Raw genomic sequence first — 18335 nt, forward strand, 5'->3', positions numbered from 1 at the left:
TTAAAAGAACCTGGAAAAATATCCGGTACAGATATGTTATGCTGTAAACAAAGCCAAATCTCTTCGACTCTTGTTTAGTACTCTGGTAGACGTATGTTTGCAATACACCGCCCCCTGCAGATTGGGAATGGACACCAAAAGACGTCGCACAGGGTTTTCTCTTGCACAGATCTTGTGCGTCTGGCTTCACATTCACATTGTAAGCATAACACAGCCTTCACAGTCATACGTAAATACAACCTCTTCCTCATCATACTATCATCATCTTCTCAAAGGGATGAGGAGGTGGGTTGGCCGATGACCTCTGGTTTTTAACATGATACTGACAAAAGAGTGATGTGAACATAGGGTCTTGGGACAGAGCAGAGGGGATAAGCTTTGAGGCGGAGGGAGAGCAGTAAGACGGGGTGAGGGCGATAGAGAGTCAGAGTGATGGATGGAGCTGCGAGCTATCTGTCTGGTCATAAGTCTGTTTAACTCTCTCACTCAGACATGTGATATCAGCTCTGCCATGGCGCCATCGTGTTATCAGGCTCCCACTGAGCTGTGGGTTAGTGCATGTTAAGCTTATCATACATGTTCGTTACAACATATCTACTGTAAGACTCCATGGATTAGTTCACACTGTGAATCCATCTCTCTGCTCACTGCTGACGGATAAAAGCAAGACACAAGCTCCAGAATCTCATGACCTTTAGTTCCCTGAGTGTCCACTAGAGTCTGGCTCCAAAATCCCCTCAATCTTCATAAACACCCATACTAAAACAAACTCAAACTTTTAGTTTCATACTTCCATGTTCTTTTTTCCATTCCAACAACAGAAACATTAAAACTTTGGTGTCAAAAACTAATTTTCAGTCAAATCGACTCTTGAAATGTCAACAAGATCCCCGTCTCAACCAGACCGTCTCATTTCTGATCCCTCTAGGTCATCCACGCAACCTGTCCGCTGTAATCCATCCAACTTTACATCTTGTTAACTTTAGCACTCACCACCCTGTCATCAGACTATGGTCACTTCCTGTCCCAGTGAGCCAAATTGGTGAGCTTGAGTCTTAAAGAGGGCGTCAGGGAACCAGTGTGTGATGTCACCGCGTTGGTGTCCACTACTGTTAAGCTGATGGATGATGTACGGCGTAACCGCAGGCGAAGATGTTTGCACATATGAGGAATTTGGGTCAAGTGGTTCTGCACACACATGAATCTGTCCTTAAATATGTGGAGCACTAACAGAGACCTCCTGAGTCCAATGCTGCTCAAATAAACATCGGTCCAGATCCGTAAACGTGGGGAGAAACGCCATCCGTCAGCATCGCCTCCATTAGAGAGGACGGAGACAGAGAGGGGGTGTGTTAATGGATCCCAGGCGGTCACTTGATGGATCACAAATTTCACTACAGGGAGTAATGTGAGGCAGTCTGCAGATACACACACATGCACACACACACACACACACTGTCTCAGACATATACACTCTGCAGGTCTGACGCAGCAGACTCATCTTATGCAACAATTTTGGAGGATTTCTCTCTGTCACCTGGCATGTTGCAGCAGAATCAGCTCTACCTAATAATTAATGTTACTGTACTCTCCCTCCTCTCCTCCCTCGCCTTGGTAACATGATGTGTTGGTGAAATATTTATAGCAACGCTACAGAGCGATAGAAGCAGCTCATTGTTTACCGACATGCTGCTGGAACAGGTGAGGCCGCTCGGCGTGGAGCAACAGCACCGTGTGAACGTTGGTTTACTCCAGGGCTTCTGGACAAGAGAGGCTCTGTTGTGATTTCACACTCTGCTGCACAATGCCAATAAAATGAGCTGTAACAGATGTCTCTCTGGTTTGTTCTTCAGCTTTCAGCAGACACAAAACAGGAAGAAACATCAGACGTACATGTTTAACATCTTTACTGAAGATGTTTTACGCACATTTTCCTGTTAATGCATCATAAACCTGAAGTTCTTCCTGTTGTATGTTGATGCAGTGCTCAGAAATGCATGCTTCATCTGCATGCATGTATGCAGATTTAAAGTTTTAAGGAGTCTTTGGACCTCAACAGCTGCTTGTTGCATGCAGCCTGCAGACCTCGGCCTCCTCTCTTAGAGCTCCTTCTCCTTTTCCACGTCTCAATCAGTGTGTGGCTCTCATTGCAAACACACGGCCGATTAATCACAGCTAGAGTAAATACTTTGTGATGTGGGACTGTGCCGTCTCTGCGCCTGCTGGCAGCAGCTTCTGAGAGCCACATAAACACACACGATAAGACGGAGCAGCAGACAAACACGGCGGCTCCAGACGTGACCACTTCTCTGGATTCAGACCAACAAACATCTCTCCAGCGTGAAGCTGTGTCTGCTCTGAGCCGTTTGAAACCCCCTTTGTGCCAAAGCAGCGCTGACACACAAAGATGGATGTATCCTTACACCCTAAAAATGTTTGGTTGGAGGTAAACTCGTTAGCATGTGTGTTTTTGAAACCCACACCAGTGAGAACAGACTGAGCGTTCTGATGAACCGATGTGTTCCAGCAACTGCATAAATATTTAATCCTGCAAAGCAAGGCCACACCAAACACACGCTGAGAGTGCACAAAGAGCAGAAAGCACACGCAAACTCTGAGGACAGAGGAAATACATCAATGTGTATTATTATGATTCTGTTTCTTTAGATCGGCTTCAGAGATTTGGCTTCGTGTCCGAGCTTTGGAGAACAAAAGAGTTCCTGCATGGAGTCGACTCTGCTCTCGGTGGATCTGAACTCTGCTGCTCTGTCTCCTCTGCTCTCTGCTCCTGTTTGCTTTCTCTTGGCTCGCCTCAGCTCCTCACGTCATGGGCCAGTGATGCTCCTACACGACACACACACACACACACACACACACACACACACACACACACACACACACACACACACACACACACACACACACACACACACACACACACACACACACACACACACTCCTCTCTTGATTCTGAAGTGTGTGCTTGTTGTCTCTCACTGACCCTCCAAACAGGACGTGAACCTCTCACCTACCTGCAGCTCTACCTGAATGGTGCAGCATACTTTGGTTGTCTTTGTCACTTCTAAATATTTTTTACTAGCTGTGTGAGCATTTAAGAGTGTGTGAGTGTGTCTCTGTCTGTCAGAGTACTGAAGGTCTGCTTTTAATCAAGCCGACCTCTGCTCTGCCAGACGGCGCACACTGCTCCCATCTCTTCCTCTCTGCAGAGGAAATGACTCACCAGCTCCCTCCAGTGGTGAAGATAAAGAATGCTCTGTATCTTTATCTTTCTTCTGTTGGTTTGTATTTATCTGTTGTGATGAAGTCTTCTCTCTCCTCCTAGTGGCCAAAGGGAGCAGCACACCTGTGTGACATCATCAGGCTCCTGCTGAGAACACTGGAATAAGAAATGTTGAGATATGAGGAGGAGGTGAAGTATGAAACCTGAATATCTCCCAGAAAAGATCCAGTGAGGAGATGAGAGGGACTATTCTCTTAATGAAAATAAGATATGGATGTATTTATTTAAAGGGGCAGTGCATATTAATGAACAATTCGGTAGCCTGTTTCATACAAGTAAAAAGGCACACATTCAGGGCAGTAACAGAAGTATACACACACACAGAAGTGATTACAGAAGTGTTTTGATTCATTAATATAATCAACAAAAAAAAAAAATTAAACAAGACAAACTCAAGAGACCCTACAAATGTGAGTTATAGGGACTCTGAAGACTTTCTAAGTGATCTTGCAAAAGTTTCCCTTCTAGATATGCCCAGAGAGGTTAAAGTCTCCGATTTAAAAAAAAAAAAAAAAAAAAAAAAAGCAAAAAGACAAAAACAAAGAAAACATAAAGGTTGATTTGAAATGTTCTTACCCAGGACTTTGTTTTTTTTCTTCCTTACAGCTCATCGATTCTCTCCAGACCTCAGCAGCTTTATCTTCTGGTTCTTCTGACACACCTCTTTGGTGTGAGCTGAGTCTCTGGGACTCCCCTTGGCCATGACCAAGAATACAGCTCTGCTTAAACACCGACAGATGCATTTTAATGAATGATTCAATAAAAGTCACAAAGATGCCTTTCATGTTGAAAGGTCAGCTTCTTGTCCTCAAATTCTGTTCGTATCAAGTCTGTCAAGTTCCTGACAGCAGGAGCTCTCTGGGTTCAGGGGCTCACAGTTAACACACCTGCACCACCAGGCAACCTGGGATCTCTCTCCTAGTGGTGCAGAAGTTTCTCCACTTTTCCATTGATGCATTGAGTTTCTTTTTCCCTTGTATACTCTGTAAATCTTCATAAAGGTGTCTACGATGACCTCCCGTCTGGTGCTGCTCAAGTGTCTCTCAGGTGAGATAAGTGACAGGTGGATTGACAGGCTCATTAGGCTTCATTACACGGCTGCTTAGACAGGAGGAGGAGAGAGGCCTGAGAGAGGAGACCTGAAGCAGGAGAATGGACTCCAGGTGACCCCTCAGGGTGAAAAACACACCTGGTCAGTCTGAGTGCATGTTTGGAGGGAATCTGAATAATTTCTAACAGAGCTGAAGTCAGGAGTAGATACTCGTTTGTATAAATACCTGCTGGTAAGGCTTTACACACACACACACACACACACACACACACACACACACAGTCTGCCTAAGGTATCAGAGCAAGTTTAGACTTTTCATCAGACCCACTGAGCTAAAGAAAACAGACCAAAGCGTGAAATGGCTTTTCAGCGTCTGAATAATGAGAATGAAGAGCAGACGCAGGCTGGGACATGAGCTCTGCACCGTCGACGGTTCTGCCACTCCTGCAGGCAACCACGCCCCTCATCCTGTCAGCGCTCAAACCTGAAAAACCAAGCTGATTGTTTTGCAGCTGCTTTTAAAGATCAACGCCTGGCAACTAATGTCACTCACAGGTTTGTTTTCCTCTGGAGATGCTGAGAAACCAATCCGAGCTGCAGCTATTAAAGCATCAGGAGCCATTATGTATTTATGGATGTATTAAGAGGTTCAATAGAGACCAGGCAATCATGTGTTTGTGTAGTATTAGCAGAGATTAAAGGCTTGGATCAACCTGGGGGAGGACCTCCATCATACAGCGCTTACACATGACTCATAACGTTTTTTCCAATCAGAGTTTTAGCTGCATAGTCTGTAAATTTGAGGTGGTTAATTTGTAGATATTAAACCTTTTCTATTGTTATTGATGTGCTGCTGTATTGACGTCAGACATGCTGTGTTCTGTATCTGTCCTCATCATTAATATGTTGAAATGCTGATTGTGTACATTGGGAAATCCGGCTTTATTTCTTCTGTATATTTTTTGGGTTGTTACTTCTCCAGCAAATTTACACTGATTCTCACAGTTGAAATTTTAAAATGTTCAGCATTTTCAGGAGAACTGAGCAAGAAATGTTCACATTTCTAACCCTTGTTATTTGAAATATTCAATATTTTCCTATTTTTTTTGGCCCATTAAAATGAATGAGGATGACCCATCACCATGGAAACCACACAGGTGATGGTGTTGTGATGCACACTGCTGACAATGTCATAAGTGGTTTGACTTAGGGCTCAAAGTAGATGTTATAAACAATATTGGTGCTTAAGTTAAACTCTGTTAACCGTCATTGCACAGCTGATGATGTCACATAGTGGGCTGAGATGAGATAAGACATCTTATGTTGTCTTTTTTCTGTTAATAAAATATTTATATTTTATTTTATCATTAAAATAATTAATAATTATTATTTTAAATAATTATTAATAATTAATAACTATTTTAATTATTATTATTTTTTTTTATTAATATTTATTATTTTATTATATTTTATTATTTTATTTGTTATAATTTAGTGCTGCATAAATAAAGATTGATTGATTATAACTTCCTCTTAGCTTCATTAATACTACATCCTCTGTGCTGAACACTGACAGGACAATGTTTTGTGTCATAATAAAGGAAACTACATTACCAGGTTTCAGCATCTGTTCAGGGGTCTTATTGAAACACACAGAGCTCTGTGCAGGTGAAGTATATCTTAAAGAAGAGAGTGAGGGTCAACAACTGCTGTGAGAGAGCTTAAGTGTGAGTTTTGCATTAAAAACAGGTGTTAACGATATTTCCCTTCATTGTTGTTAATTTTAGAATTACGCAAAGCTAACTTGTGCACACAAAGCTACATGCATGTTAACTGGTGTTAAATGTGATCAAAACTAGTTACAATAGAGTGCTTATCCTGCTTTTTATATGGATTAAAGGTATCTTCAGTTATTCTTCCTGGTCAAAATTTAATTGGTTATCTTGAATTGGAATTAGGATATCTACATTTTTGCTGATATAATATTTTGCCATAATTCATATTTGGTTATTCGAAATTATGTTTTAGATAGGCTTATCTGTAATTAGACCCCCCATACATGCATGGCAAAAGTGACGTAATTTCGTCTTGTCAAATGACGCTGTAGATATCCGAAGTGAAAGTTGTGGATAAGCAGAATGTATTTGCGGCTATCTGTAATGTTCTGGGTAAAATTGAATTACAGATATCCGCAACACATATTCAGTCTAGCTTTTAAATTTTAAAACAGCGAGCCATGAAGTAATTACCCTTTCGCCCTCCTGCTGCCCTCCCTCTGTGATCTCTCGCCTCTCAAACTGCCCTTGCAGGTGTGTGCGCTCCGTAGACTGAGCGCACCGGTCTCCAATCAGATGATTAGGGGGTTACTTCAGGAGCAGTTGGAAATGTGAGTACACAACAACACACTTGATTACTACACAACATGAAATAAGCAGCTAAAAAACCGACCCTGTCACATGAGCACTGTGATAGCCACTGAACATGAAAGATTTTCGAACAGATTGTTTTCTAGCAACTACATGTGATTTTTCAACAAAGCAGATTAAGTTATTTTGTTGATAATTTAATAGTCGCCTGTTTATGGGGTTACCTTGATGACAGGAGTAGATTAGCCCGAAAGCTAGGCTATACTCACACATATGAGGATGCTATCTGCTAACTATAGAAGGAGGTGTAACGTTCACATGGACGAAGATTAGGATGATGAAGACAAACTGGCTTAACCAGCTCAATGCAAACCGTAAGTTAAAACCATCAATTGAAAGTAAGCTGCTTTTATCTTTAACTGTTATGGTCGAAGCTAGTGATCACTCAGCTATCACCGCTGCTACCATGTAAAAACACAATGACAATTGGCCGTTTTTAACATGGTAATTGTCTCAGAGTCTAACTCCGTTTAAGCCCATATAATGCCGTTTTTTTCTGACGTATTAGTCATTTCTTTTCTAAATCTGTAACTCTTTAATGTAGGGAAAATTATTTGGATTGTCTTTTTAGATATTGGAAATCACGATCCCACTCTAAAAACAATCATAACTACAATTCTCATTCCAATATTGTTGCTTAAACTGCACAATATTATAAAACCCAGATACAGTTCTGTAAAAACTGCAGAGATAACTTAGTACTGAAAGAACTGGATCAATAGAAACACTAACACAACAGAAGCAGCACTTTTCGGGCCGTACGCATAGACTGTACAAAAAAAAAACTTTGAGATTAATTACAGATTTTTGCATTGGAAACTCTGATAGAGTTTATAGCTAGCCACAGTGTTCTCTTTACTGTGTTCTCCTATATACTTGCAAGCTCAATTCGGTTTTATTGTGAAAATGCCTCCAACATGGTTGCTCTCAAGTTGATCATGTCGTCATATGACTCTATTAGTAGTAACATACTGGAAAGACACGTGTTAATTTTTCTTTATAATTTTGTAATAAAACAATACGAATATCAGTATTTGCAACAAAGATATAATATGTATCTGAGATTTTTTTTTTTTTTTTTAAGTCATGTTTAAATAATCTAGAGCAGAAAATTCCAATATTGTGTTACATTAGATTGGTTAATGCATTCATTTAAGCCGTAAATTAATCATATATTTCCAGAAGTTACAATTTATTTTTTCTTGCAGTTTGAGATGGAATGTGACATTTTCAATGTACCATTGAGCTCATTATGTATAATGTCAAAGCTATTATATTTTAACTTTTTTTTCCCTTTTTTATTTTTATTTATTTATTTTTTTTTGGTTTTGATGAATTATTTCTAATGTAAATCATCTTGACCTCTCTCTCCTCTGTGTTTCATATTGACTCCAATCTCAGAGAATTCCTACAGTGAACTGAAGGTTGTGAATATATCCTTCTGAAAAGGAGACTTTAGTTCCTCCAAAGAATTTACTGATTCAGATTTCAGCCATAAATCATTGAGGGAGTATGAACACACACAGAGTCTGAACCTCTTCGTACTCTCTCATCCTCTTCCTAACCGCTGCTCGTCTTTCATTTCACTCTGGAGAACAGATCCAGTCTGTGCCGCTCTTTCTTTAAGCCCTTCTTTTGGCCGTGGTTTTTTCCCACTCATGCTCAGATGTGACCTTTAAACCCTGGCAGCTCTCTGACTCTCAGTAGTCGACATGCTGGTGTCTGATGCTCCCCACTCCGTGGTCGCCATCATCTCCGACCGTCACTGTGGCTGAGAAAGAGCGGACGGATAAAGATGGAGGGTGGATGTGAGCTAAATGTGATCTATTGTTGACTTAATTTTTCTGGAGACTCACAGACGCCTCGTCTCTTACCGCTCATCACTCTCCCTCTCTTTATGTTTCTCTCTGTGTGGACGGGCTGTGGTCAAACAAGAGCAGCCAGATGTGTGAGAGGAAAAGGATTAAGTGTTTGACATTTTAAATGCTTTAGTTGATTCTAATTATGTCTTTCTGTTTCTCACTTTAGAGAGTGACTCATGCATCTCTCTCAGAGGATACTCAGGCAACAGTATAAAGATGTATGGAGGCCTATGATGCCAAAAGAGCTGAAACTGACCAACAGATTTTTCTTCAAGAGAAGCAGGAATAATATTAAATAAACAACAGAAATGTGCTGCAAGAGAGCAAGTTGCTGCAGAAAGCTTAAACGAAACTAACTTGAAAAAATACAATATTGTATTCAAAATTGCATTGCATTGTGTTTTTTTCTGTATGCATGGTTTGGCTTTGTGCAGCACATTTTTATTCTTTGCATCTTGTTTCATCTCTCTTTGTCCCAAGGTCTGTGTTTGAGCTTCTAGATTTACAGATTGTTTCTCCCCATGCACATTTTTTGGACACAAAATTCAAAACAGACTGCCAAATACGAAACGATCAAACTGACATTCAAACCAGTGTGAGCACAATCACTGGATACCTTCTCTGTATCTGCTGAAATGATAATTATGATAATAGTTCTGAACTGCTGCAGTGTGGGGTAGTAATCGTCTCTCTGCCCTCAACAGGAACTACTGAGATCTCTGCAGCAGCTTCGCCAAAACCACAGAGCTTACCCAGCCCAGAGGACGACAGGACAGAGAGAGGAGGAGAGGGGAGGAGAGGGGTGAGTGAAAGAGAGAGTGAGGCCTCCTATAGGGTCCCATAAAGACTTTCATATGTAGCATGTTTGATTTTTAAGCTGCGGCATGGCTTGGCTGCCTATCAATGCGATCCAAGAATAATTCCATGAGTGGAGTAGATCCATGACTCCATGACGCTCTGTTCTTCATATGTGTCTCATTGAGTCAGATCTTTTCTCCTGTCAATCCAGAGCTCTCACTGAAGGGGTCAGTGACACGGCAGAGAGTGTCCTGTGTGTGCAAACCCTGTCAGTCAGAAATTTTAATGATTAAAGGTAAAAAGCTGGCGTCATCAAAGTCATTTTCATTCCAAACCAAAGTCTATCTCTTAACGTTTCACTAAACTCCATATGGCTGCTTGTATGAGGCTAAAGCTCTGTACATTCTGCAGAAACTCACTCAACTCAATCTTACAGCTCATGTCTTTGTAAGAGTTCAAAAAGCACATTGGACACAAGATGACATTAAAGTTATGAAATGGAACAGAAAAGACAAAAACGTGTGCATCAGAAAGAAGAAATCAGGGTCTAAATATGTTGTTTGAGATTAAAACAGTCCAAATATGAAAAACAATCCTGATAAAATCCAGAGCCCATGTGCATGTCCAGCCGTTAGTGAAGAAAACAGGCTGTTTGTACTGATTGGGAAAAAATAATCAATTAGTGGTATACATGAGCCAGGTTAACGCCCCAACAGAGCATTAAATGGAGGTAGACACCACCGTCACAGGTGCTAACAGTAGAGTTACTGCACCTGTTTGGCTGTTTAAAGGTGCGGACGTTGTGCTCATGTGTTACCATTTAAGGTGAAATATGCAAAGACAGCAGATATGTAGGGATCAAATGCATCCTTTGGGGAAGTATGATGATATGGAGCTATACAGCAAACTCAGGAGACAACACTTTGCAGTTAACAGATGAGATCTTCCTTGAACAGAAGGGGATTTGCTGATGTCTACACAGCATGTTACACTGCAGAAAACTGACCAGTTTTCATCTAACATCAAGAGACACCTGAGGGACAGGTGAGGTTTGATTTTATCAGTCTGTAATGATGACACAAGGATGTTTGAGCATTAGTGACTGAATTTTAGAAATGGAAACAAATGGACCATTTATGTTACTTTACAGTTAATAAATATGCCAGAAAGAGCCGCTAGGTTATTTTCAATAAATCTAATCTGACTAAAGGTATGCTAAAGTCAGAAAAATATGTTAAAAAAAGACAGTGAAAACTTTTTTTTTCTTTTACATAAATTTTAGTGGGATCTGTGTGTCTGCACAGAGGTCCTCTTCTTCTGCAAACTCCTCATTTTTAAACACTTCATTTCTGCTGATGGGAAGATTCCTCTCCTTCTGGCTCACTCTGCCAAGGACAAAGATGAATCTCTCGCTGGAAAATATCATTTCCTCTCCCCTGGTGAGCTGATATTTACCACAATGATGATTACAGTGTGTCCAGAAGTGGTCCAACGAAGTCATAAGTCTGCATGATTAATGTCCCCTGAGCTGGCACACTCTGAGCTCCTCCTGGGGCTGGAGTTTGGAGCTTTAAACGCACGGTTTGATGACAAGATGAACCACCGGACCACGTTAGAGTCATTAGAAACACACCGTTGATTGAGATTTATATCTTCTAATTTCGCCTACGGGTCGCTATATTAGAAAATAAAGTCAGGGCATGAAACGCTTTCCCATTAAGTTGTTCTTTCTTGAACAAAAACTCCAGTAATGTGACCTTTTCTGCTTGTTTTACATTTTATTTTGTAGGTTTGAATCTTCACAAGTCATTAGTCGAGCAGTTTCTTCTCTTAGACTTACTATGAGGTTTGCATGATATGCTCCAGATAATACAATCTCAGTTTTTGTTGTTTTATTTTGTAGTATTTGTGCTTTAAAACCATCCTTGATGTCTTAAAACAGGAATATCCTGTGCTTTTTCACACACAGTCTGTCATTATCAGGACTGAGATAGACCTCTCTTTAATCCCCTCTTCATGTCCAGTGTCCTCTCTGGTTCTGGCACTTGTCTGGTTTTTCCAGAACTTTCTGTTAGCTCTCTGAGCTGTTAGTGATGAGGCTGCACAGATCCCCTGAGGACAGATCTCTTAAAACATCTCAGTGATGTATAGGTGCAGTTATACAGCAGGAAGCAGTGTCTAAATTTATTTCCTCTGTAGGAGTTTAAGGAGGTAGTTAATGTATTTAAGCATCAGGATTCAGGATCTAATAAAGTCCCAGGAACCTAACATAAGGTGCAGATCAACAGCAGGAACTTTAAAAAAGCTTCAGTTTTCCACATCAGGTGCATAGACTGTATAAAACATGGACGTAGCCTCCGCGACGTCACCTGTTTGTTCCTGAAACCATGAAATGAAGCCAATCCTCAGACGCACACCTTTGCACCTTTGCTATGACGCCAGCTTTGAGCTTTGACTTTTTTCTTCGAGCAACTACAGGCTGTCTGCTGGTCACCTGACCTGGGCTGTGCCTCTGATTGGAAAGTCGAACGAGCCTAATAATTTCTGAACCGCAAAGATAGAAAAAAAATCACTCACCGTACAGTGTGTGCTGATAGTGAAATCAGCGTTTTAGACCCAAGCTGTTTTTGAACCAGGCTGTAAATGTGCTTTTCAATACCGTAAAAATCTGTTTCTATGGCTAGGTGTGTACGTGACTTCCAGTCTTTCTGCAGCCAGCCTCAAGCGGTTTCTCAATGAACGGCAACTTTTAGCACTTCCGTATAGGCTTCATTTTTACTAACCGGATGTTGCCCCTCGTTCAGGAGCCAGGGTCAAATTATAGTTCCTGAGTGGTGGTTCCCCCTCTCTCTTTTTGTCCACAATAAGATGACCCTCAGCCAGGGTTAACTTATTTTAATGACTCTTAAACAATGGTCTTTTTTTAACCTGACAGTGCAAATGTGTCTCTGTCAGCCTCCAGTGTTCCAGTGTAAAGAGAGACACTGTAGACTGGAGACCTTCAGTTGAACGTGTCAGTGGATATCCAGTTTACAACAACTGTTGAAACAGAAGAAGTCCTCAGAAATGAATCCTAGTTTAGTAGTATTAGTGTCATAATCTCCTCATCAGATACATATTTAATGATGATCTAAAGCTTCCTGAGAAGGATGCATCCCTCTTAAAGTTAACGTTCCTTCAATTGTCCCACATAAAGACGATGTCACAACATTCCAGACTCTCTGCCTCTATCTCTCTCTCACTGCCACCTGCTGGTCTGGAGGTGTAGTACAGATGCTTTTATTGCTCCTCCATAAATCACAGGTCTGATTCCCTGTGGTCCCTGGTACTTGTGGTGTAATGTTATGTAAGGTGTGTGTTGAGCATGTCAGCAGAGTACAATGGACTCAGTTAAAGCAGGAATTATTAACCTGACTCCCTGAACTCTGCCCACTTTGCTATTTTCAGACACTCTTTGGATTCACACACTCACACACACACACACACACTGATCGGGGTCCATGCTGGCGTCACACTCTCAGCTCCCAGGCACGAAAAGTTTCTATTTTCTGATCCAGTTGGGATGTGTGTTTTCACCGTGCATGTTTCCAGGTGTGTGTCAGCGTTTCCAGACCTCTCACTGTGTTAATGGCTGAATCGTCTCCATGACGCTGGTCTGACACAGCCAGACTAGTGATGTATGATTAGAGAGACCATCCAAGAGAAACAGAAAATGTGTGTGTGCTTTTTTTTTTATGTGTGTTCCCCTCCACCTCCTCCCTCGTCTCTGCATCCTGATGTCGCTGTCTCGCTGCAGTCCAGCGTGACGGCATCATTTGGTCATTGTATGGCTGTGTTTTGGGGGATCTCAGCTAGAGCATTTGAGGCAGCATGGCCTTCTGGATGACTCTGAGGCTCAGAGGCTGGAAGTTCAGCCTGTAAATGAGCAGGAAGAAGATGGAAAAATATTGTGACCTGTTTAGCTGCAGCTTTACGATAAGGTTTACAGCCTCTCTCTTCTGCAACATCCACATGCGTGATGTGAAGTCTCATGTTTGCTTGAATTTTAGCTCCCCTTAGGCCTGCAGTGGTCTCTGTGTGGTCCAGGATCTGCAGCAGCCGTGCAGCGAGGACGCAGGGCTCCTAATTGTCCTGAATGGCTGCAATCAGAGCCAATAAGAGATAAGCTGTGCATCGCTCTGCAGATCATATGATAGCTTTGTGCCGTGTGACCCAGCTACAACTGACCAAACAGAGAACAGGTGTGCTGCTCTCTGTGGCTCAGGTGAACTTGGCCTCACACACCCTGAGCAAACACCCTGAACTCTTCGTACATTTTCTACTGGAGAACAAATCAGCAGTCTGAAGGAACGCTAAACAAAGACTGTGAGCGACCTCCTTTACGCTTACTCAAGACGTGTTGACTCTAGCAGGAGGAGTTGAACTGAGTACACTTTAATTTATAACGTCTTAATTTCAACAACCACAGACTGGGAGCTGTTTCCTTCTTCCTGTGAGCGCTCTGAATGCTAACTCTAGCCTCTGATTTCACAAACAATATCTCCTGTAAATGTTTGGCTCTCATGGATCATTCTGTGTTTTGATTCGGAGCCATAACTGTATAAATATGTCCATAAGATTCTTGGCAGAGAAACCCCTCTCTGTGTAATGACTTCCAGACGGTAAAAGGACCCAAGAAGGAATGTTAACAAATTCACATTAACTGATGTAAACAGAGGAAGAGATGACGAAAAGAAGCAGACAACAAGTATTCTTTTACTGCAGAATTATTCCAAAGAATGAAGACCGTTTGCTTTTATCTCTCTGGTTTGGAGACAGGTAGAAATACTGGTCACAAATGTTTGAAAGAAGTTAAGCTTCTGGTGTTCATGTTTAAATCTGCAGAGTGAGTTTTCAAAAATCAGTCAGCTTTGATTTTTATAAAACCTTTGGCACAAATAAAAAAAATAACCCTCAAATGCTAAACATGAATCTGATTTTTTCACTCAAATGTGACCCATATCTGCTTTGTTTCTGACAGTCTAAACAGCACATTTACAGATTCAGGCCACTTTCAAATGGACTGAATCAGATACATATCGATACGTTTTTTTGAAGGTGACCGCCAGGTCGAGGTGGTGAGGAGGGTCTCCTGAATGAGGTGTTGCGTCTAAAGTCGAAATTTTGGAAGAACTCCTGGCTCCATCTCTCTAAATATGAACATCATGTAAAAAAAAATTCTTCCTTCTCATCCACTCTTTTAACATAATAGGCTCACAAATTTGCCAGCTGCTGCCATGCACTGTTTTTAACATAAAACCATTAAGGAAACTACAGTCTGCTGCTATATTTGCTTCCATAAACACCATTCTGTGCATAACTGAGCAGGCTAATAATAATTACTATTTACTTGCTGTGTTCTTTGCACTCTTCAGGAATGAAAGTATCTTTTTTTACAAGTTGAAAGCTTACCGAAAGTTCTTATAAACTCTAATTCATTAGTTGAGCTTTGTAGACGTTCTCTGCTAAAAAATGCAATAACAATCCTTTAACTGAACTTTACATTTAAATTGGACATGAGACTGAAAATAAGCAAGTTTATGAATATGTCTATCTAGTGATTCAGTCATCTAACATAATCAATTTAGATTGAAAAATGTTGTTTCTCTTGTCTGTTTAAAATGTGATTAATCATGATAAATTAGATTCATTAATTCATTTAGTCCCAACACTAGTATAATATGTTGAATAAAATGATGGAAATATATGAAAATATTTTTTTCTCTTGCCCACATTGTTGAAGGTTACGAGAACAGCTTGCATCTATTACGGCCTGTGACTGGAGCGTTATTGCACGAGGATTCCTTTGAAGTACCGTAATACCCAGGATTTCACCAAGAAATGGTTTGAGTTTTCTTTCTACCTTAAATTTGGAGGAGTTACGGTAATTTAAAGAGCTCTGATGGGTTTTGAAAAGTTAAGATTTGAGGATAAGACTGGGAATTGTGTTCAGGCTTTTTTAACTAGTAATGAAATTAAACTATATTAAAACTGAGTTATTTTTTGATGTTTTTTAAAATGTTTTCATGTTAAATCTTGAACACTAAGAGGAGTCACAGTTTAATACTGTCTAACCTCAGCAGCGATGAAGCGCTGCGAGAGGTGTTGCATGTGTAGCTCAACAATCCTTCCAGGTTTAGACAGAATGCCTATTCTCTTTCTCCATCAGGAGGTCATGACGAAGTGAACAACTGACAAAACAACATGAAAGACAGATTTTTTAGCAGATTTGTCTCTCGCTCCTCTCCTTTCTGCATACAAACCTTCAGTAGAGAGAAGACTTGATGGTTTTCTAGGAAATAATCCCACAGACTCAAGCAGAAAGCAGCGGTATTAAAGTGATGGTTAGAGAAGAAAAACTTCCCCAGCCTGAATAAATCTAAATTTCCTGCAGAGAGTTAGCTTCCTCTTTGTGGTGCCTGTGATTCATGCACAAACATTCCCCGAATCCACCAGAAAACCTGTTCCAGTTTAGCAGGAACCAGCCCGCTCTGAGAGCAGAGGAGGCCTTCTTCCATGCAGGAGACCACAGAGCGCTCTGCAAACCAGCAGGAATCAAGCGCAGGAATCAGACGCAGAAATAAGATGCAGGAATCAGGCACAGGAATCAGACGCAGGCCGGAGAGCGTCAGACGGAGGGATGGAGCGCTCAGAAAGTCCCCAAAGAGCAGGAATGTTAAGCACATCTTTAAGCAGATTAAGTCTCCTCGGTGCAGCTCACAGTTTTCCCTCCATGTGCCAAAAGAGGCGAGTAGATCAAAGTGTCCTAGGCTTCCTCGCCATTAGCTGCAGCTTATCCCCGAACGCTTTCACCCTCTGATACGGACCCCTCTCATTATCACAGCGCTGTGGAAACAGAGAGCAGTGTCCGGCTCAGGATGTGACCCCTCTTAGAGACTGGCTCCCTCTCTTGATTCTTCAAACCTAAAGACTGATCTGTTCAGTTTTTTAAAACTCTTAACTTAAATGTTCTTTACTTTTCAATGTTTAATAATTAACTAAATTTTATTACGATTATTTTTTTAGTTTTTTTTATTTAATTTACAACTTTTACCCATACCTTTTTATTTCAACTGTAATCTTAATGCTAATTCTAATTACTGCAATTCTCTAGCTATTGAGGCAAGAGAAAAATTCAGATGCTTCCTGATAGAAGAGAAGATGAGCATTCTGGTAATAATCGTTGACTTTTTAAGGACAAAAAAAACAATAAAAAAGTCCAGGTTGCCTTATTGACACTTGGGGGATGAAGGGTTAAGGAACAAAGGATGTTAAATTAATACTGGTATCGATTCAAAACCCAGACTTGGGACTTAAAAAGCTGGAGTAAAGCTTCCGTATTTTAAATTTCTTCAAAGATCCTGATGGTTATGGGGAAAAAAAGTCAAGTTGACTCAAACACATTTCACTCATGCAGAGCAAGGACCCAATTGGCTGTCTGTGAAGACACAGGGTGATCCTTGTCTTAAATCAGGGCTGACTGCAGCCCAATAACTATCAGACGACTTTTGAGAGAGAGGGGCTGAAAAAAACAAAAAACAACTCCAAATGTCACGTCTCCTAACAGGACCCAAACTCTCCTGTTTAGACCAGCAGCACCAAACAGGGGACCTAGAAAGGGAACCTGATGGCCTGACAGTGACATGAAGCTTGACTCACTCAGTGTGTTGAGGAAGGACAGAGCTGGAAATGAAAGCGGCTGTGCCAGGCTGTTGCCCGCCTGAGAAAATCCCAGAAAGCAGAAACAAAGATGGAAAATATGCAGCTTGCCGTCTCTGTGAGTCATCGAACAACTGAGAGGAGTTCAGCTCAGTTTTCTGCAAACATCTCAGATTATTGTTTCTGTTCTCATCATCTGAAAAGTTTTGTTCTCATCATTTCAGACAAAAAGATGAGCAGAGAAGGTGTTAGGTGGTTTAACGTCTGAAGGAAAGTGATGGACTCGTGTTTGAAGCATTAACCAGCTGAGGCCTGCGTGTCTGCAGGGGCTTAGTCCTGCCTTCATCCTGCTCTCTGCAGCCAAGACCCACACCCCTCCAGGGCACGAGGAGTGAGAGACAGAGAGGAAAGAATTCACCCTCCACCCTCCTCTACTCTCTCCTCTCTCCTCTCCTCTCAGGAGGAGCCAGGATGGAGGCCTCTTCATGGAAACCAACCAGGACCAACTTAGGCTCCTGTACCTCCTCACGCTCTGCTCTTTTCCTCGCCTTTGTGCCGTCTGTTTGCGGTGCAGAGGGCCATGTTGAGGCTGACTGGGGCCCCCGATAAGGGCCGAGCCAGGCTGCTGTGAGGGCCATGAGAGCACAAACATTACACCACTGAGTAAACGGAGCTGGGGGCCCGCTGCTGAGCGCCTTTTGTTATTGTGGCTCTCATGCAGCGGGGTCAGGGCAGACAGAGAATGTGGCTCATATGGCCGGCTTATCGCTAAATCCATCCTGGACCCCAGTTCAGACTATTCCTGGAACGGAGACCAGGCTAACGCTCGGCTTGTTTTTGCTCCTTTCTTCACAGATCTGCTTCAAAGCTATTTATAAACCCAGTTCATGTTGGGATAGATAATATCTGAGCTGTTTGTTTGACGTTGCATATCCACATTAGGCTCTGTTCTGCATTATTATGTTTAATAAGAAAGAACGAGCTCCTCCTTCCTCCCTCTGCTCTGGGAACAATCAGCTCTGTGTCTGACTTTTTTTGGATTACTTGATTATTCTTCTTAAAGCAGAGGAAGTGACAGAAACATCATCTGGGTGTTTTTTTTTAATTTATTTACAGAGCGTTCAGAGATATCAGCTCCATCTAGTGACAGATCTCAGCCTCTCTGCCTCCCTCAGCATCCTCTGTCTGAGTCTGAGCTG

General features: G+C 41.5%; 2 long non-coding RNA genes across 2 annotated transcripts; one reads left to right on the forward strand and one right to left on the reverse strand.

Moving 5' to 3' along the window:
- Window positions 1-2674: 2674 nt before the first annotated feature.
- Window positions 2675-6664, reverse strand: LOC141795559 (uncharacterized). The gene is made up of 4 exons (XR_012598616.1): window positions 6602-6664; window positions 3878-4020; window positions 3242-3397; window positions 2675-2844 (listed from the first exon to the last, which is right to left on the reverse strand). It is a non-coding gene; the product is annotated as an uncharacterized LOC141795559 (long non-coding RNA).
- A 110-nt stretch (window positions 6665-6774) lies between these two features.
- Window positions 6775-18067, forward strand: LOC141795516 (uncharacterized). Its single transcript, XR_012598611.1, has 4 exons — window positions 6775-7092; window positions 9345-9442; window positions 17066-17254; window positions 17361-18067. It is a non-coding gene; the product is annotated as an uncharacterized LOC141795516 (long non-coding RNA).
- The last annotated feature ends 268 nt before the right edge of the window (window positions 18068-18335 follow it).

Source organism: Halichoeres trimaculatus, unplaced genomic scaffold (assembly GCF_033239565.1).
Source record: "Halichoeres trimaculatus isolate MK-OKI-2021-1 unplaced genomic scaffold, fHalTri1.1 fHalTri1_scaffold_8, whole genome shotgun sequence".
Classification (NCBI taxonomy): domain Eukaryota; kingdom Metazoa; phylum Chordata; class Actinopteri; order Labriformes; family Labridae; genus Halichoeres; species Halichoeres trimaculatus.